General features: G+C 37.3%; 1 protein-coding gene across 3 annotated transcripts in view; it reads right to left on the minus strand.

Annotated features, from left to right (window-relative positions):
* Positions 1-21,011, minus strand: part of LOC146468639 (receptor-type tyrosine-protein phosphatase delta-like) — a 77,048-nt gene extending 56,037 nt beyond the window's left edge. Inside the window, exons 1-2 of one of the 3 annotated variants that reach the window (XM_085124427.1) lie at positions 20,994-21,011; positions 17,980-18,071 (exon numbers count right to left, since the gene is read on the minus strand). The gene's annotated coding sequence lies outside the window, so the exon portion shown is untranslated. Of the gene's footprint in view, positions 1-10,679; positions 10,790-17,979; positions 18,101-20,993 lie in introns of those variants that run through there. The other 2 variants (XM_085124425.1, XM_085124426.1) reach the window with 2 other exon arrangements.
* Between the last annotated feature and the right edge of the window lie 961 nt (positions 21,012-21,972).

A 21,972-nucleotide genomic window follows, 5' to 3' on the forward strand; every position in this document is an offset into this window, starting at 1 on the left:
CAGCGAGACTTTCACCAAGGATCACTGTAAGAAACAGGTTAAAAGGCCCTTCAGACTGATCACGTTATTAAAAGCACCTAAGTTTAAATACGGTAACCAAAACAAAACTCATTGGCAATAACAATAACAACGTAGGAAAAGACTGCTCAAAAAGCTCAATAACCTTAGGATTCGATTCGCACCTTAGGATTAAATCCGCAGTCGTTAAAAGTTGGATCCAAATGTAAGAAGGAAGTTCGGTTTGGAGTATCATAAGGCTGGCTACCAGTGATCGTTTGTATGATTCAAGGCGATTTTATAAGAATGAAGAGTCAGCCAGGTTTCTGGGATTATAAGTCTATGATATGGTGGTTAAAGAGACAGCAATGAGTAGTCGAATGACCGGACTTGTGACCGGCGTTGTGAGATGAACCTGAATTTGGTCGAAGCACCAGAGACTGAATGATTCGATCACACTTCGAGTCTAGGCCCAGTCCTATACAAAAAGGATTTGTGCGCCCGGTCGTCGATTATCCCAAAGAAAAATACAAGATGAAGTAGGACAACATTGAGACGCAAGGGAAAGCCACGGAATTCGTTAACTTTTCAGTATTGGAAGGCATGTCACATGAATGTCATATGGCTCACACGGACAGACACAATTTTCAGACAAATGATGTGAATACAGCTTTTTTCTGAGTAGAACTGTAAGCCTTGATGAACAGCTGCCATGGGGCTTAAAATTCAGACGTTGTGCAGAAAACATTCTAGATGTAGACGATTAACAGATCACAATACCACTGCAGTTTTATCTAAATGCGTTCTTATCCTTCTTTGATACTATCATAACGCCCGCTCAAGGTGCAATAAGAAACTAGACACGTTTAATGAAAAGGGAGGACTTAGATTCCGGCTGATGGTGAAGATATTTTTAACGTATTTTTAGAAGTTAAAATGGAAGTTAATGGATCTGTTTACATCTCGGTTTTGTCTTTTCCTTTGGCTTGCCGCAGGAGATAAAGAACAGGACAACTTTTAAGACCCTAAAACTTCTCCGACAATTTTAACGTGTGGTATGCAATTGAGGTGATCGCGTGGGACGATGCCATGTAGTCAGGTTCGTGGACGTGACAAGAAAGTTTACCTAACCTTATAGCTTGAAGAACCGTGAGAATAAAAATGGGAAAAAAAATCCAAAATTCCGTTCTGCAAAATTTATGGAGGAAGTATTACTTTAGGATTTGATAGACAAAGGCAATAGTTTGGGGCACCGACCTTACACGGCAAAGCTTTCATTTGAACTGGTCATGGAGTTGTTGCCTTGTACAGTATGTATGACAAACTATACCACAGGAACATCTAGGAGCTACCTTTGAACAGCATAATGAACACACCACAAGAAAGTAATGATCGGTAGCTTTCATCTGAATGGACACACTTTCGGATTTCATCCACAAACTGAAAACTTAGAAGCACCTTGTACAGCATAATAAACAGCATCTCAGCAAAGTACTGCTCATTTAAATGGTCACACGATAGGATTTCATGAGATAAAATAGCAAATTCCCAAAGTTTGGGTAATTCTTATTAGTCTGAGTTTCCATTTTGCAATGCTTCAAATCAGCGGTTGACAGAACGTGGGTCGAATTTTCGACAAGAACACAAAAGTCTTTTATATCATCAAGACAATATCTGTCATTTTGTTGCGCTATCAAAGTGGACTACGCCTCTTACTTCAAACCGCAAACGTTGGATTTTAGATGATTTTGTTATCAGCGACAAGATCGTTTAATGTAATGAAGTAAATGATATCTTTTATTGGAAAAAAGGCAGGATGTGTCGCATGGCTGACCACACAACGATCAACGCGAATACACATGAAATTTCGTCAGTTATAGCAACAGCGAAGACAAGCAAGGCTGAACAGCTTTCATTTGAATTATGCACATATTGGAAAAAAAAAAGGCGTACTTTGAAAGACGTTTTAGCTGATATTTAAATTCTATAGGCAGCTTGCAATTTGTGGAAATCTCTAGCCACTTGTTGAAACGCTTCTTCCCAGTCACCTCAAAAGAACCGTATTTAGTGAAGGCCTTGAAGCCGAAAACATTTCCCGACACAGAACATTTTGGATGACTTCCTACTGAAATGGAAAGGAAGTCGTTGCATGCTGCATGCCGAAGACTTCCGAACACCTTCCGGCGAACTCCGAAGATTCATGAACAACAATGGCCGATTCTCAGTATGCCTGACCCATATATTTTCGTACCACAAATACGAAGCTTTCCTATCCACTTTTTCAGTGAAAAAGGAAAATTGCAAAGCGGAAAATAGTTGGTAAATATGTAGGAAACAGATAGTTGAGAAAACTGAGGGCGACAAAATCCTCCACCAAAACAGTTGTATCTCATTGTGATGAATCTATAATTTGTGTTGTATAACAGTCAAAAGAATCAAGCGAGAGGCTTCGTCCTCTCTTGGAAGAATAAATTGTTTGAGGTTAAGAGAAAGAAACTTCAATCTTTTAAAAACAAATTTGTCTGAATGATACAAATGGATAATTCAATCCTTTTTTGCTCTCATAGTCAAGTCTTTAACTTGAAACCTGTGGATGAGGTTCTTTATTACCATGAGCGTGAATTCCATAAAAATGAAAGTCCTTAGCAATGAAGTTAACAACTAACGCAACAGTGACTACCCCCTTACTTCGCCTCACAATATCACTACTTCATCAAGCAAGATTATCCCTTGATGATCGAATGCATTCTCCGAACTAGTACCAAAAGAAATATAGAGATAACAGTTAGGAGAATATCTATATGTGTATTGGACCTTAAGGGTCAGTTATTAAAAGATAGTTTAGACTGTTTACCAAAACCATGTTCTAAGCCGTTTCCAATTTTGCCACCAAATGAATCGTATCTAAGCATTCGCTGCTGCTGACGGTAGCAAGCTAGAAGGTTTGCATCCCAGACTAGAAAACTATTTATCAACTAAAAATAAAACACTTGTAAACAGATTTAGAGGCCCACTGACTGATTGTCGTTAGACTTTGTAATAACTGGCCCTAAGAGTTTAGCAGCTGAGAAAGAGAATTTCAGAGAATAATTCATGTTCGGCTTAAAAGGCCAACCAAGCTATTAAGCCAAGTAGGACATGGTCATTTATGAGTTCATACTCAAACCCTCCTCCTCTAATCAGTTGTCCCCCGTTTGAAGGTCGAATTTCAGTTTTAATTAAGCTCCCCGTCTCTATTTAGCTCCTCTCCCCTTCTTCCAATGTTAGAGAAAATAAGAGAAATACCTCAAACCTCAGTCATACCATTGGTCAAAACATCAGTAGTTTTGTCTATAGGAAAACGTGGCATTAATGTGCAGAAGTGTTATTATGCCTAGGCAAGAATGATATTGTGAACTACGACCCATTGGTGCTATGCTAAAGTAAGTTAAGGGGCAAAAGTTTGGAAAAGATTGTTCAAGTTTTGTTCCAAATTCATTTGAATTTGATTTGCAGAAGTTTGGAAAAGATGGCTCACGTTTTGTTCAAAAATTCATTTGAATTTGACTTGAAATAAGTCCCCCCTCTCTAATTAGCCCCCTTCTAAAAATAAAGTAGCCCTTGGCACTTGCTGGTTTCTACGGTATTTAACGGTAATTACCTCTGTCGTATATTCAGTGTCAAACCTCAAGCCTTAAGGACGGGCGGGTATAGCTGTATTAAAATGGTTTGTAATTCGGGTGTAATTTCGCGGTTGTCAGTGCCAAAGGGTGAGAAAAATTATCATAAACATTTGGCGTTGTGATTTATTTTCTCGTTGTAGGGGTGAGCCATAGGTGAGCTTGGTAAATTTATTAATACTGCATGAATAAATTCGCTGTATCACACTGCAGTCTTGCGTGTAGGCTTTTCGCTATTTCCACCTTTCACAATGTTAACTGAAAGAGCTGTATAAGATCATACTGTTTTACTTTTATGAAGATGTGAGAGAAAGCTACTGATCAGTACTTTTTCCCAGTAAAGCAATATAAACGCTTCCAACCGTTTAGTCTGCGGAATGATCTGAAAGGTGCTTTGTGTTGCCATTCAAATAAAAGCTATTCAATGGTGCTTTCATACGATGCTGCAACTTGTGTCCATGAAATATTTTCTTACATGAAAAGTGGCTTTGATCTTTTCAGTTCCATTGTCGAAGTTTGGCAGCTGTTGAGAACGCAAAGATTGTCTGCTTCTCACAGACGCCCTATAAACACACCCAGCAGCTGCTCGCAGTGTTTGGCTTTAATATTCACCCCACACAAACAAGGTATTTTGAAAAAATGCATAACAACCTTGTAAACAACACGAGAAAAGGATTATCAAAGTGATACAAAACGCAACAGAACCTGTGGCTTTTGGCGCGAAACAGGAGCGAAACACGCTCAAAACATCTCAGCGGGAGTTACGATCTCATTGACGAATTGTTTTTTTCTTTGCTACTATTCTCTTATTTCTAACCAGAAAGCAGCTTGATAACTTACGTAATGAGCTAGAGATTTTTATCGCGTGATATTGATGAATGCACAGCGGGACAGAATAAGTCTAAATCTTGATGGTTACGATTGCTAAAATGAAAAGTTTACTTCATGTTTAAAAGTTGTTGTTTTGAAGTTTAAAACGCCTCGAGTCGAGCACATTTTCGTTCGCTACTCACTATGAAACTGTCACGGAATGGCGGATAGTGACAAATGTTAATGTTATGAGCTAATTAATTAGATTGATACAGCACTCCTGATAGAGTGCTGGTACATTTGATAAAAGTCTTGAAGTTGATTTTGCATAGTTGAGATGACAGCTGTCTAGAGTTTGAGTTATTAACCGATATTAAATTTAATAACTCAGTTAATATTATTAGAAAACTTAGATCTGAACAGTGATCTTCTAATTGAGATTATCTAATCAATTTACTTGTCCTACCATGCAACCTTAAGCAACTTTTTCCAACGTAAAGTTTCTTTTCCTTAGTAAAGCGATTTTATAATTTGTATTTTGGTCAGCAGCCCGACATTGGCGCTAAGAAGGGGTCAAGGTATTAGTTTGACAAAAGGGTAGAAAAAACACCGTAGACTACAACAGCACTTAGGATGAAAATAAACCAAAAAGAGAAGCACTGCTCAAAGTAAAGGAATATTGGAATGCGTTCTAGTTAAAGGAGAAATTTTGGCTGACCTTTTAGTAGGTAAATCGAGGCTTTGCGCACTCCCTGAAGGTTCATGTACCACACTGTGTTTAATGTGAATCGCGTTTGCCTCAAAGCAGTGTCTGGCCGGGGTGGCAGACGAAACGCCTCGCTGATTTAGTTAACGAAATTTTTGTTTTGACTTGTGATTGATTAAATTGTTTTGATGAAAGATTTTAACTCTCCGCCGAACAACAAAAATGAAACGAAAAATAACGTTCACTTGTACATTCTACTCGTCACGCAACGACTCAAGATGACGGGCCAATTTTTCCCCAACTTTTTTATAGCTTGAAATCGCCAACGGTAGTGGCATACGTAGCAGGTAGCTGCTTATCTTGGTCTATGACTGCAATCAAACGTGTCGTCTAGCTTAGACACTTACATTTTTAGCATTTGTAGAATGTTCTAACGTTCAGCTGCTTTGTGCTGGCTATGACGCAGTAAAAAAAGCGCGCAGTTCCCTCACTAAACCAGCAGGAAGCCATTTGGTCATCTGTCTATTTACCGCATTCTTTACCACTAACAACGCGATTTTAATGCCTTACGTTATCAAATAATCAGAAAATAAGTCATTAAAACAGTTGAGGTCTGTTCGACAGTTTGAAGTTTATCCCAGTTTATCGACCAGTGTTTTGGAGGTGTGGCAACCGCGTTGTGTACAATTTGGTAGCTTTTAGTCTTTGATAGAAATCATGCCTTTTGTCGTGAAGATCATGACAATGCAAAAGCATGCTTCCTCTTTGTATAACTAAATTCGAAACACCATGCAGTATGCTTTTGTATCATCTACTTAATTTGATAGTATCTGTGAATAACGAATTACACCATCTGGCCAATTACGTACAAATGATAGACTACGATAGACTGGCTGTCTGCCATGCAACGAATACCCCTTAACCCTCAGTTTAACTCCACTATAGCGCGTTGAGATTCGACAAACAAATCCCAAAGCTTTGTTCGCGAAATGCCAACGGTAAAGCAATGCGGCTCAGACAAGTGCTCCTGTGACTGAATAACGTTTGTTTTTTAATGTTCACACTTTTGGATTTCATCCAGCATCCAGAGACTTTACGCTAGAACCACGGTACATTTTCAGCTCTTTGCCGAGTGAATGCATTAACCTTGTAAACTTATTATTTTTAAGGCAGTATGTCAACATCTGAATGCTAGATAAAATTAAAAAAAACACAAGGAGCTAGGCGGAAACCCGTAGCTAGCCCTACGCCTAAATTTACTATAAAATCATGTGATAAACAAAGAAAATCAATTACAAATTAAAAAAATATCAGTAAAAAAAAATTGAAATTTTAAAAATCTTAGAATGGTCTATGCTTAATCTAGCTATTAGGTGGATGCAACGGAAGTTTGGGGATCTTAATCTAGCGCAAGACCTTGAAAGTTCTGGCAACGTTCAGGCTACTACTTAGGACACAGACTTCTGCATCCGTCCCGAGAACATCTCTGCTACCGCCGGCTTTGCTCCCAGTATTTGCCTCAAACTACTACTCAGTCCCTTAGAAAATCCATCAAGTACATCCATTGTAAGCCAGAATACGATCATGATATGATTTTTTTATGACAAATAAGAATATTATTGTAACTTTATTGTTTTTTCTTTAAAAAAAAAAAGTGTGCTTGAATTGAATCGAAATGAATTGTAAATACGTTTTGAAAGTCCTTTTTTTTACTTTTAACTTTTAAATAACAATTTCCTTGGAATATGTTAATAAAGAGATGATGATGATGATGATGATTATTATTACTATTATTATTATTATTATTATTATTATTATTATTATAATTATTATTATTATTCAGAATGTGATCATATGAGTTTTTATTACAAATGAGAATAGCTTTTTGTAAGTTTATGACTTTTGTTTTTTCCTGTACTTGTAAATAGCTTGGAATATGTTAATGTGAATTAGAACTTTTAACTTGTAAATAGCTTGGAATATGTTAATAAAGATTATTATTATTTATTAAAAAATTTATTTTTATTATTATTATTATTATTATTATTATTATTATTATTATTATTATTATTATTATTACTATATTATCACCACTTCATATAGTTCATCAGCCAATTTGAACTCATCCCGTTCAGTAAAATAGTTGGAAAGTGTATTAAGTCTCCTTATCCATTCAGCCAGGATGATATCATTTCAGTCTGAATCACAATGCCTGGTCGCTATAACGACTCCTATTGTACCATTTATAAGTGAACACACAGTCAAACAAGCCAATCATATATGACTTCTATATAATGGTGCCCTTGAGAATATTCCTGTTGCTTGTTATCTTGTGCTCCGGAATAATGACGTTACAATAATAAATATGAACGTATTTACCGAAACGCGTTATTGAGTTTATAACGTTGAAAAACCAAAGTCACATACCTACATCTTTGTTTCTGTTGCAAGTCTTCCATATCGTGTATCTGTTGTGAACTGGTTCTCCAGTTGTTTTGATTTGTTCCAAGGTTCTATATCTCTTTCATCCCTTAAACTGAGTCCTGAAAGATCCTTTCTCTAGCCACCTTGTGTATGTTAGGAACCAATTTTTACGACATTTTTTTGACCTGAACATTTCATTTCGTGAGAATGATGTATTAATAAGTAAATGACGAAAGCATACTCGGAAAAAAATCCGAGTGCTCCTACCAGGAGTCGAACCTTAGACCTTCCGATTACTAGTTCGGTTGCTCTACCACTGAGCTACAGGAGACTCGTGGGAGCTAAGGCCATTAAACTGGGTTCATGGGACAAACATCCTGCATACTGCTAGGATTGGAATGTCAATGTGTGGCATATGCGCGATGGAAATAATGTGATGGAATATTTTAAGCCTGGTGAATAAATGAGAATGATGTATTAATCAGTAAATGAGAAATGAAATTAACAAAGTCTCCAGACAGGCAAAAACAACGTCGCGAAATATCGCTCTTCCGAAGTCACGAATAAAGTTCAATGTAGCGAAATTTTCAGTAGTCCTGTAAGAAGTTTCTTCTGATCATGAGGAGAAGCAATACTTCTGATAACTTTTAGAAGTGTTAATTATCCTGAGATTCTATTTCAGTACCTCAGAACAGTCGTGATTAAAAAGGAGGCCTCTATAATTGTTTTTGTTTAGGGACACTGTTTCCTATATAGATAAAATATTGAATGACCGCTTCGGCGCTAATCATGGCTGAAAATACGAGACCGTTCTTGGCTGTTCTAGTCTCAAGCGGAAGGCTCGAGTTTTAGCGTGAAGAACTGCATGATGGCGAAAACTGATTCACGGTGGCGCCTTCGCACTATGTAACATACTCGTGTAACAAACCCCAAGAAGTCGATATTTTTTTGTTCACTTGGCAATGCAAGCCTGCACAAGTACATCAGCTTAACTAATACCAACTTGGTAGCGAGTCTTCCTTCAGTTTATATAACGAAGTTTGGATTTCTTGTTCTTGAATTCTTGTTTCACAAATAAACTACGTTAACCCCTATAATGCAAGTTATCAGGTGGTCGCAAAGACTATTGAATGAAACATCTCGATTAGAAACTGTATTCTATTTCTTGCCAACAGTTTTTCAATATGTTTCAGTCGAAATTGTTAACTGTTCTAAGGACAATACTCACAAACACGAAGTTGCATTTGTCAAATAAAGTCTGTAAACTAGAATATGCCGTTTTAGAAAACGCATGCGCAAGTGTTGAAGGTAAGGGAAACTTTGTATATTCACTGTCAAAGGTACCGGTTGCATCCTGCCACGATATAAGAAAAGAAAAAAAGACTAAGAGTAGTCTTCGTTTAGAAAATACCGGATGTGCGCGAAGGCTGTAATACCAACTTAGATAAGTTATCTTCAATATAGGCTGATGTTTAAGAACCTCAGAGGACAGTGATATTAATTTCCAAAGTGGAGCAATGATCGATTTGGTGCTTTATCAAAACAACATGAACACACGAGAAACGAGTTTTGCGCCATCGATGATTTTAATTACTCGCAACTATCGAGTTGAGTTAGGGTACAAGCTGTCATAATTAATCAAGTGTTATCAGTGAATTGAGCGACTAGTAAAGAATCTAGTATGAAACTCATCTTTCGTAGCTATTTGTACCTTATTATTCATTCGTATATATATAATTGTGTCACTTTATTTAGTCATTGTTTGAGCAAGCTATGTACAGGTGTTGTCAGTCGGTGTAACATATACATGTTTTCTTATTTTCTCCTTAGTTCCGTTGTCAAAACATTTGCGCAACAGTAAATTAAATCTGCGTGAAAAACAAACTACTGTATGATGATCTAGAGATCTCCATTTATCAGATGCTATATTGATGGCCGAGTTTCTTAAGATTAAGAATATAATTTGTTTGTCTTCGCAACGGCAATTTTTTTAGTCTGAGCAAAGCACGCAAATCAAGGAGCGTTTGTAGAGTATAAGACAGCAGAAATAGAGATACGGTTGAAAGAATGATTTAATAACTTATTGCGCAGTATGTTTAAAGGAAATCATATTCAAGAAAGAAACAATCTTTTGATTTGGATAGGCTAGTGATGTGGTTTTCACTGATTCTTGAACCGTTTACCACGAAAAGTTAGCTGCCTCGATTCATCGTTTAACGATTTTCATTAAAACCGGCGATGACTTCTTCATTATTAAAGTCAAACTGTTTATTCAATTTCATAAGATTTTATCTTTTGAATCTTTGCTCGGATGAGGTATAAAAGTGTGGCTGTTCAAATGAAAGCCCCTGGACAATAATTTCTGGTGGTGCTATCTGCTTTTCAATAGTCTTTAAACTCAAAATTGTGTCGTAGTTCCCGAGTTTTGAACTTGAAAAGAGTACTCTTGAAAACAGTGTGGTTTCCGCGCGCTTTTTGTAAACCCATTGGCTTAAATGTCACATGACTTCCATTGATAGTATTGTGCTCAAACGCTCACTGCGTTCATGAACAATAACATATTGAAAACACTAATACGATGTCTAAACGAACACGAACTGTACTGAGCTTCCAATGTTAAGTTACCAAAATGCATCGTGCACTTGTAAGCAAACCATTGAAGATGTGAAGACAATGTCGGCGTTGTTGAGTTCCCGCCCGGGCGCGATAAGCTCAGAGTAATGTCACATGACTTGCGGTTTGTCGTAGATTGAAAAGTTAGGTAGAGAAGTGAGTAAAACACAGCGGTAAGCCGTCAAGTTACGATAGTATCTCCCGGCGTTTTAAAAATCCGACAATTAACGAAGCAAATGACGTTTTGAAACACTTGATAGCGATATAAGTGAAAGTCTACAAAAATCCCGCATTGACTAGTTTGTGACATAAAACCTGTTTCATGCGCTGTGGTTTTATGGTCTGCATTTCAACGAGAACATGTCACCACGTACTGTTAATCGCCTATGCTATACTTTGCGAAACACTAGCAACACGATAACAGTTACTTAATTTAAGAGTACAAGGCTTCAGTTAGTATTTTCACTTACCAGTCATTCCGTTGCGGAGAAACGGCTGATTTTGACGCGTTTTGCCCAACTTTTTCCTGAGTTACAGATGCATCTATTTACGATGAGTGTTTGACTTGAATTATGCAGGAAACAATCTAGTATGATCGCAGCTGACCCGCAGCTTCTCAATCAATATCAAACAATGAAATCATTTGCATTCCCGTTCTACGTGTTTTGCAACTAAACCGAACTCCCGCAGTACTTAGGAGACACAATGCAACTGCATTTCCGATTCCAAGATGCATTATTCAAGATCGGAAACCAGCTCCTCTATTTTCCAAAAGTAACCGATACCGTAATTTTCTCAATCGTTTGTTCCAAGAAATTAGTGCCTCGCGAGTTAATAGTCAACAACGAAATTGTTTTTCGCTAAGCTCTGTGCAAACAATATATCAACTACTGAAGCGACAAAGGATTTGTGAACCACAAAAAGATGTGGCTTGAGGGCATATTTAAAATCAACTATTACTTGAAATGAAGCCAGAAACAATTGAGATAATGAGAATTTGCCTGTTATCCTAGTTTAGCTTAGAGCTGTACGACGAATAGTCTCATCAGTCGATTCTGACAAACATGGGGATTTATGCTGAAACAATCTTGGGAGCTCTGTCAAGAGACATCGGTTACAAGAGACTCAGACACTGAATAAAATCACTTTCGCACTGAACCTGTTTTGCTTCGACCGCATAATGCCGTGATCATGTTATTGGTATCAAGGGATGTGGATAATTGACAACATAATTTTAGGAATAAGGGATCAAACAATAATTCATGGATAATGGCCATGGTTATTTTAGGAATAAAGGGCAACTGCTTTGTTCTGATCATAGCGCCAAAGGACAAGCAGACCAGACAGCCACACACCCCCACTCCACCCCTAGCGGCTCGGCCTAGTCCACTATATTGAATTTGTGAATGAACTCCTAAATTATGACCACTCGAATGAAAATAATTGAGCGGTAGCGTTCTGTTATTCTGTTTGTTTCTTTGGTATTTTACAAATTAAAATTTGACGACATTTCTTTAATTTTGTTTTTAGTCGCTGAAGGTATTCATGTTACTTCTAAACTATGCATTGTTTTCTTTCTGAGGCGGGAAATCCTTTGTTTTTCTGACCCGCAGTCAAACTCGCTTCTAAAAACAGCCGATTATTTAAAGAAGACTACTTTTGATTAAAAGAGTAAAAGGGCAACATTTCTATGATTATTCTAGTTGTGAAGTGAACCGTATAGTTGTAATCAATCTCGGCTTAGTGTGGCCATCAAATATTTGCAATCATGTACGCGTTGGGGCCTTACCTATTGGTCGAAGGAGATCTTAATGGTTAACAAGACAACTACACTCGGTCTTGTGCCTTCCTTGGCCGGATTATAACCCAGCTATCAATTCTTGTTCCAAATCGTCAGTCAAATTCTTAACTGTGACCATTTCGAGAAAATGCTAATTGAAGTAGTGGGTTCCTTTTGTGTTGTGCAAGATACTTCTAACTTATCTAAGTTATCGGTAAAAGAGTTCTGCTTGATGGCGATCCAGTTGAAATTTGTTGAGTTGTGCTCTCGGATAATTTTATGGAAATATTATATAAAGAAGGCTGTGGATTTTTTGTTGAGGAAGCTTTTAACTCTCTCTGAAAGTTTGTGAAAGTTGAACTTTTGTACTTTTTGGATAACAAAGAGTTCATGGTTTTCCAATGATGAGAAACCAGAGAAACATCATATTTTCCGTACATCAACAACATCAAAATCTACTATTATCGCATCTGCTTGAATGTCAAGAAAAATCATCAGGGTGGCGAGGAGTGGGGAATATTTAATGTCACTACTGAATTGATATATAGCGAAATTCTCTTAACCAGCCATAAGAAAAATTGAAAGAATTCAAAAGATCCATAGTTTAAACTTGGAACCCATCCTATGGAATAGTTTAGTTCTATCTTTAGAGCACAGGAATCCTAAAGTGTGACTATTCAATTAAAAACTATGGGGCAGTGCTTTCCTTGATTGCGCAAAGTATAAACAAACAGCGCCAAAGTTTTTCTAATTGTTAGTCTGGAAAACATCCTAAAGTGTGACTATTCAAATGAAAGCTATGGAGCAGTACTTTCTTGTGGTACTGTTTTATTCTGTACAAGATGGTTGTAACGTTTGAGTCTGTGGGTGAAATTCAAAAGTGTGACCATTCGAATGAAAGATTTCTGAACAGTACTTTCCTGTGGTACTGTTCATTATGTCGCAGATAGTGACCCCATAAATTCTTGAATCTATGGATGACTATCAATTTTAACTCCTTGCGTAATCATTCCGTGGGGTTGTAATGATCTTGTGTTTGGTCACGTGCTTCGTCTTTTAGTATAAACATATCAATACGTTAAATATAAACAGGTCACCTACGTAGCTAGCACGACGTTATAAGTAATGTAGTGTAAATTTAGTGATATAACACAAGTTTGCTTGATGTTGTGAAGCAGTTATGGTTAGCCGATTTTAAATGAATGCTCCCTTTGATCATCAGTGATCGTAACCCACTAAAGGAATCATTTGACCGTAACAGTTACCTACTGATACGATGAAAGCGGAAAATCTGATCAAACTATATTGTATTATGCCATTGGGTGCTAGAAATGCCCAGATGAGGGAGGAGTAATTCCCTATATAAGCTATGAAGATATGTGTGGCACCAAAGGGTATGGTTTTTGAACCATTTTGGTCTGAAATAGGGTATAGATTTTAACCAGTTTGGTCTGAAGTCTGAAATGGGTATGGATTTTAGAGGGCAGGGGCCCGTTTCTCGAGAGTCCCGGTAACTTTCCGGGCCCGATAAGTATGTTTTTCAATGTTTTTTGTCCGATAACACAGTGATTACAAACAAGCTACTTGGCCGATGTTTTCATAGAATTATAAGATTTTAAAATTTACTATTCAAAGCTAACAAACGGTGACTTCTGTTAAGAAACAACTATCACCAAAGACAAAATTATCATATTTTGGTTTAAAATAGGGTAAGGGTTTGGAGGATCGAGTCGCACACCCCCACCAAATATTCCCAGGGGTACCCGTGACCCCCGTAAGAATTACGTCGCATTACCTAACGAAATAGTCGAGTTATTTCTCGCAACAAAGCTCAATTGTTTAGAAATTTTGCATAAAGCATCATGATCGATATTGTTTGTTATGATTGATAATAATGAGAACGTGCTTCTTATCAGACCTACTTATTGGTCGATAATGGCTACTAGACTGGAGACGGATATGGATCTTTGAGCAAAAACACGGACCGTGTTATAATCCTCGTCACCCTCAAATTGTATACAGCATTGGCTAGACTCAGCCGAGCTCATTCACAGATGATTGATCTCTTTGAAAAGTTCACTGTTGCATCCAGCAAATTCGCGCGCTGAAAATGGCTAGTGTATTAAATCTTGTACAGGCGTGCGGTACACGAAAAACTACGGGCTTTAAAGCCCGGGCTTTAAACTGAACTAAACTGAACTGAGCAAGAATCGCAACGTGCTGTTTCGCGGCGCTAGTACAGATTTAAAAACAAGCGAAATATCGCTTACCCAGCTACTTTTCAGGTCGAAACTACAAATCTAAGTTTAATACAAGAATAAATGGAATCCATCTTCACTTATAGCAAAGTGTATTATTCGGTTGTGTGTAATTTCCTTACTCCAACTTTTGAATTCTATGAGATTGCACAATACTCGGGCCTTAATTAACAGTAATTTCACTCGTGTGTGAAATTTTTTCCCTATTCTTTTTTTTTTTTTCAGTTAAGGTATCACAACAGTTTCAAAACAAGGCATAAATTTATTGTTAATTTGAGTAATTTTCATGTGTCGCATCGGTGTTTCACGTTGTCATTCAGTCATTGTGGGTCAATCTCAGTGTCAGATTTAACTTTGTACATACCTATGACTTGAAATCCTAACGTTTTTTGACCTCGCCAACTCAAAGCTGTTTCCAGTCAAACGAAAACCACACTTAACGGTACTTCTCTACCTCTTTCTCCAAGTGGAAATGAAAGAAAACAGTTCACTTTCGTTGGTACTTCTTGAATAAGAAGACATCAGAACAGCAACCGTTTGATACTAATTGCTTGCGATCACCATAAACCACGGCTACATAAAAACATTAATTTGTGAAGTGACTCTTTACTAATATTTTTCCGGATGTCCATTAGTTTTCCTCCGTAAAATTTCCTATTTTAAGAAAAACAAGATTAAATACAGTTCTGATATTCATCCCTATGCTGTCACTGGATGAGCCACTGATTGCATTGATAAACTAGTCTCGCCCTGTTGAAGGCTAATTGCACTGGTTGACATATTTTCCTGATTAAATCTGCCTTTTAGTTTTTCGTAGTGATAGCCTTGCAATTACTATTATAGAGTTTTAAGATCGTTGTAACACGACCCTACATGCGCCAGCTTTAAATTGTGTCGTGTATGAATAAACGTTATTATTATCTAGTATTGTAGCCTTTTGACTGCAATGTTAGTTTATTTTTAAAATGTTTGAATCATGGTGATCTCAGCTTACGCAACTGCAGGCATAAAGATATTGAGCGAGGAGAAAATGATGAGTCAGTATCAGGTTTTGAAAACTGCCAACGAAAGATAAAACTAATTAATTTAAACTGTCATTTCCAAAGGCATTTACTGAGGTGCAGCGTGACCTGAATGGCAAATCATTTCCTCATACTAGCAACCGCAGCCATCTGACAACTGACTTCAGTGAATTTACAACTCAGTTTTTATGACGACTGACCAGAAACCGTGTCTCGTCGATAAGTATTCAAGATGCATTAGGCTTTGTACGGTATTGTTCTCGGCAACTGGTATGGAAAAAAAATAAACTCAACAACTTCTGATGAGCTCGCCTTTTGCTGAGTCTATGGAGTCATGAAATCTCGAAGTGTGGCTGTTCACATGAAAGACATCAAGTAATGCTTTGAGAACTTTCATTTGGTTTTACAGTCTTTTGGTCTAAAAAACGTACTTCACTGTCGAAACAGAGAGGTTCACTTCAGCAGAATTACGTCGAAAATGTCTGTATACGCAAATGCGTTTGCTTCATAAATGTCCAGTATAACTTTTTTTTTTTTTAAGAACAACTGATTGACGTCAAGTTGAAGTGTTTTTCATTCTTCGCATAAGGCAATAAATCACTTGAGACAAAGTACCTTAAGTTATCCACTTAGCAAAAGATAAATGTTTTGCGCTCTGAAGAAGGCATAACTTTCGAAACGTCAGCTTTTGTATCAATTTACGGTGACCAACTCATTCGATAAAACCAAACATTGGTTTTCACTCTTCCACTGACGCAGCGCAGCAGTTTATTCATTAGTCGCTATCCGCCTTTACTCAGTTACCAAAAGATGTTCAGTTTGTGTTGAATGCATGAGCGAATACTGAAAGATCTTTTCCTTTAGACTGTTGTGAGACAATGATTCACTCTCAGATTATTATAACGACCTCGTAGATGTCAGTGGTGGCGCTGTGATTAAGTGGCCTGTTTGCGCGTCGAAAAAATTCAACTGACCGTCGAAGGTTTGGCCCACAGGTTCGTTTCTCAAATTTTCTGACGATTTTTCGGGCCCTAACAGTATTTTTTCACTGAAGTCTGTTTTCTATCGATCGGTGATAGTTTTTCGTGCAAATTCATACCAGCCCAATGTATTTCTTGATCTCGTAAAGTTCTCAAGTTTAGACATTCAAAAGTATTTTTTAAAAAGTCGAATTTCTTGTGTTCAAAAACGCACGCCAGCAGGGCCCCATTTTCGCTTTCTTTATAGACAAGAATCTCTGCTTCTTATTTTTTTTCTTTATTCTCACCTTCAGACGGGTATATGAGTTAAGAAAAATGCGACGGACACACGACAAAACAAAATACTAGGGTGGTATTCGGTACTATAGACTTGAGGCTAGATTCACGAAGCTAAGCTCTTCTATGTCTGACTTGGAGATAGATAGGTAGGTGGCTGGATGGATGGATGGATGGAAAGATAAATAGATGGAATTACTTCGCAGGTTGAATTGTATAATTTAAGTATTCTTTCTAAACATTTGTCTATCATTACGCCAGCAAAAGGCTATTATATACAAACAATAGTTAGAACACATCTTAACGCAGGGGGCCTTCGTGAATTCAGCCCCAACATTCCATCCAGGGGTGGAGTAATGATACAGCAACGTAACTGCATCGTAAATCTACAGATAGTAGTGATCGCCTGCTGTGTAGCTTGTATTTAGACCTCTAAGTTTGACTTGAACTTACGACCCTCAGAAATACAAATGTGGTCTCTCAACTACAATACGAGTTTCTGCACCCAGAAACCACTAGTTTTTTCGCTGGACGCGAGCCAAAACCATTCATGTTTAAAAAAAACGATGACGCATAATGTTTGCTGTAGATTTTACGGCAGGTATCTTTGTTTTCATCAGGTATACAGGATACCACGAGTAAATTAATGTCATTTACAAAACATAACTGCCGTTAGATTATTTTTATCTATGACTTTCCTCTCTCCCTTCCTTCTTCCTTCTTAAAACTGGCCGTAAGGAAGTTTTTCTAAATTGTGAGTTTTTTTGCCATTTAAATTGTTTGTCATTAGTTTCTAAGGTGTTATTTCAGTTCTTTCTCGTTTTTCTGTGTTTTCTTTTCTCAGATTTGTTTTGCACGTTTTCTTACCAAAAACTGTGAAACCTTCATTTGGTCCAATTAAGACGTTTCTGGCAACAAAACTCGTAAGTCAGTAAATTAAATCCTAAAGTGTTACACCTGAAACTGAATGAGAGTTTCTGTGTACTTTGCATGTAGTCAAAATTAAAAGATTTCGATGAGCTTTTTAGCCTCAAGAACTAGAGGGCAGACCTTGAACCTTTGAGACGGCGTAAATTTTTTTAGTCTTTGGATGACGAATTAAATCCTAAAGTGTGACCATTCAAATAAAAGCTACAGAGCAGTACTTTTCTTTGGTGCTGTTTATTATATATGTTGTACGACGTGTTTCTTACATTTTAAGTCTGTGGATGAAATCCTAAGGTGTGACCATTCAAATCAGTGAAAGACACTGTAGTACTATTTATCATGTTAAACAAGGCAAGTTTTGATTCTGTGGATAGAATCATTCAAAGGGGGTGCGTCTTAAACACAATGTTAAGAATTTTGCCTCTATTAGAACTATTTTCACAAAGCAAAATTGTTTCCGAATCTTCACTATGTCAGGATAGAACTCGATTGCATATTGAACAAAATATAAGTAATCGAAATCTCACCTTGTGATCCAAGAGTCTGTTCCCCGAGTCTGTTTATCCAGTGAAGCCACAGACCGTTGGATCTTACTTACATCAGTGCAAGTTATCAGGATCTAACAAGTAAAAACACCAACTTACAGTAAATCTTTCAGGTACCCCTTCACCATTAATTTCAAAGTTCTGGATTAGTTGCGGTTAGATGAAGGGCGTTAATGCACACCTTTTCCTCGCTAGTAAACAAACGAGAACGTTCACGCCAAATTTGCATCGAATCTCAGAGACTAGAATTAATCAAAGAAGAGTTGTGTTATTGTTTATGGACCTCGTGACGCTTCAGCTCCGCCTTTTGGTATTGTTCCCTGCGGAAGAATTGTTCCTCTGCTTTGTGATCCAAGCAGTGATTCGAAAAATTAAAACGGTTTTTGTTTTTCAGTTGCTATAAACGGTTAGTTACCTCATGCGTGCGTAGTATAATTGCACTATAGTAAATGCTTTCTGACAGTGGATGATTTATTTGTTTGTTACGGAGCGACTCCAGAATCTCCTAGGAAGCTGAAGACGTAGTACGGTCTGTTTCATGGTGGAAACTAAATATCGCCAACCCATCACATGTGAGCGATTTTTGGAACAAAACAAACTGAGAAATGTTCTTGCACGTGAAATTTTAACCATAACACAGAAGCTTTGTTAGTCTTTTTAGTTATCAGTAAAGCATATATCTAAGATGCTATGAATGACTGTACAGCTTGTAAAAGATGAGAAGTCTTGTGCTGTCTTCCTCCAAATTAAATTAAATTAAATTACCAAGACGGGTTTTAAATTGTTCAGGCGTTGTAGAGCGGCAGATTTTTTGCAGTCTATTGAGAGGTTAATTATGTCTGCTTGCCCCGGTTTTGCGTTTCTTTAGCCGTGAAATTGTCGCATCGTCAGTTTTCAACCAACCAGAACAAACAAGCCTTTTTAACCGATCAGGTACAATTATGGCTAAGGTGTTTTCCCGCGCTTGAAACCGGTTGGACCATCAGAGTTTTCAGTTTTCTTTATCTTCCCAGAATCCCTTTCGCCTAACCAAGTATTCTTTGGTGATCAAATAATACTAAAAAGAGCAAGGCTGATTTCACAGTCTGAGAAATATCTTTTTCCAATATTTCGCAAGGCACCTTTCTTCTTTAGGGTATTTTTGAAACTGACCCAATGGCAAAAGACGTTACAATTTAAAACGGTTGCAATGAGATACCACAATAACATAGGCTAAAGTTACAAAAACAAAAATGTTACAATTTGAAATTTGAAAATGCAGCTTACCAACAGGCATGAGCAATATAGCTAACGTTATAACGTACAAAACGAAAATACAAACTTAGCAATAAGAAATTTAAGAAAGCGACATAACATTGGAGGATTAAAGACTGGAAAAATGTTCATGTCTTATCTGTCCTATTCATAGCTTGCAGTTCAAGAGTCTTGACCTCTGTTTGCTTACACTGTCACGATTACATTTAACAAGTTGGAGAGGAATAAGGAGCATGATCGTAAACATGTTTTTTTTTTTCTTTTTCTTTTGTATCCAGTTTTATTGAGTGATTATTATCAAAGTAAGTAAGGAAGTGAATCCTTTATTTGAAGAGGGTAGCATGATTGTGAACAACACTAATGAACTTGTGACCCTCTGTCTAAAACTAAATAGAACTGGAAAACTACAAAGGCAAGACGACACAAAATTAACAATGTTCTGCTATGGATAAATTGTTTGTTAGAGAAGTATCCGTATCACGGAGCTTTCCAAATACCGCACATTTAAAAGAAATAGTCCTATCAGCGAATGTGTTTGACAAATGTATTTACATACAAACATTAAATTGCATGCACCGTTTCCACCATTTTAGGAATAGCGGAGCCGTGAATTCCGAGCACTGTTATATAGCCAGCCTACCTTAATTTCTCTAAATATAAGTGTTTATGTGCCCTTGTATCAGATCCAAGGCAGTGGTGCAACAGCCGCAATGGATGACTTGAAACTTTGTAACCGATCGCAACTAGTATACTTTTAATCACCAAACTATTTTCACAGCAGGCATTGTTTAGTACAGATTTTGAATATACTTTGCCTGCAGTTATGCAAACGTCATGTATGGGTGTTTACCCTTGAACCAAGATGTCCGGTAATGTAGTTGAATAACACTGCATCGTTGGCGGGATTTTCGGATAATAACTAACTATACCTTGCCCTCTGAGGGTAAACTTCAAGTATGGGTGTTTACCATTAAGCAAGATATCCGGAAATTTAGTTGAAGAACATAATGCATCGTTGAATTTTCAGATAACAACTGTATACTATATATAGCTAGCCTTCTAAGAGTGAAACGAAACGCGCGAAATTTCAGAAACTTATCTCCGTTGCTGAAAAGTTGTGCTTTCCTTTGGCAACCCACGCGCCGACTTTTTTTAACCATATTGTTTTCAGCCAAAGTTTTAGTGAGTGCATGGTCAATGATCAGCGAATATAGCTGCATATTGCTTTAGTTAAACAACAGTTCGTCCCAGTTATCAGCTCGTTTAAATGGTAAACGTAAAGGAAAGGGCTTAATGCGATCATCTCTCTTGTAAACACCCACTGAAAGTGGTCCAAAATTTCAGGAATTACACTTGATATAAAAACGCAATGAGAGTGCGCTAAATCGTCTCTTTGGAATCAACAAACAATTCCGATACTATCAACATCTAAAATTAACGCGTTTTACCGGAGCTGACAAAACCACCTTCGAGTACAAGTTATTGACCACTGATTTGTTTGCTTTGTATGGCTTCATCATACCTTTTTCAGTCTATTTTTATTTTTTAATTTTATCGACTTGAAAACTGAAATGAATCAGTTACGTCACGGATTCTGACGTCTTGAAGTTCAGCCTAAAATCTTCAAGTACATTGTTCATTATATACCTTCATCTTCTCTAACGTGGTCTTGCTTATATACATATGATTTATCACCTTATAATTATGAATGCGTTATGTTTGGACACTAATATTACACATACCTTCCTTCTGAATTTGAATCGATGAAAGAACCTTTCTCCTTATGCTTTGGTTAATCAGCAGACAAGGGTATTTTCCCTTTATCACTCAACCCAGCCTTTGTTAACTAGATTATCCGCTTAACATAACAGTATATGTTTTCAGAAGTAACTACAGTCAAATAATCGTTATTTCAAGATGTGTGATAAAGAGCACGTCTTGAGTAACAACCAATATTGGTTGGAATCGGAGGCAATATTTCTATTATTTATACAGAGCAGATCACGCGCCTTTCCAATATTGTTCCACTTTTGATCCCGTTTGTATTTCTTCACGTTTTACGCCACAACAGCACATTTAATAAGTCGTTATTATTTCAATCGTGCAAGGACTCAGCTCTATATGGGCTAAGCTCAATAATTAATGTGCGTCTTTTCTGAATGGCATGTTTCCATGAAGATAACCTCGATCGCGAAGTGTAGATTTTTGTATAATGAAGGTGATATTTACCAAACAACGACTCGCCATTTCCTGTTAAATGCATCGGGAGAAGCTCATTTGTACATTACCGTGTTAAAATGCACATATAGATGATTAACACGTGTATTTTCCGCATGAGTTGGTTTTCTTTGTTGATAAATATTTAACTTTGAATTCCTAACTGGTTATTCTTGAGACTGAGTATAAAAAGCGAATAGCTCCACAATAAAGTGCTCAGGGTTTAACCACAAGATGATTTTGAACTTCAACCAAATGTTGGAGTTACTCTGCACAGCTTAATAAACGCCTGCACCGGCTCCTCAAAACTACTTTCAATAGCGTTCATTTGAGTAGTCATCCTAATGAAGCAGCAGCGCAGTTTTCCTTCCTTTTCTTTCCCCCCTTTTCTTATGGAATTTCAACCACACACTGACTGAAAAGTACGGCTGAATTTTGTCTGATTGTGCTGTTGTTATCCTCACATCATGTTTCATCCTCACACCTAAAAATCTACCTTGTATG

This window comes from Pavona decussata, unplaced genomic scaffold (genome assembly GCF_977016875.1).
Source record: "Pavona decussata unplaced genomic scaffold, jaPavDecu1.1 SCAFFOLD_130, whole genome shotgun sequence".
Classification (NCBI taxonomy): Eukaryota; Metazoa; Cnidaria; class Anthozoa; order Scleractinia; family Agariciidae; genus Pavona; species Pavona decussata.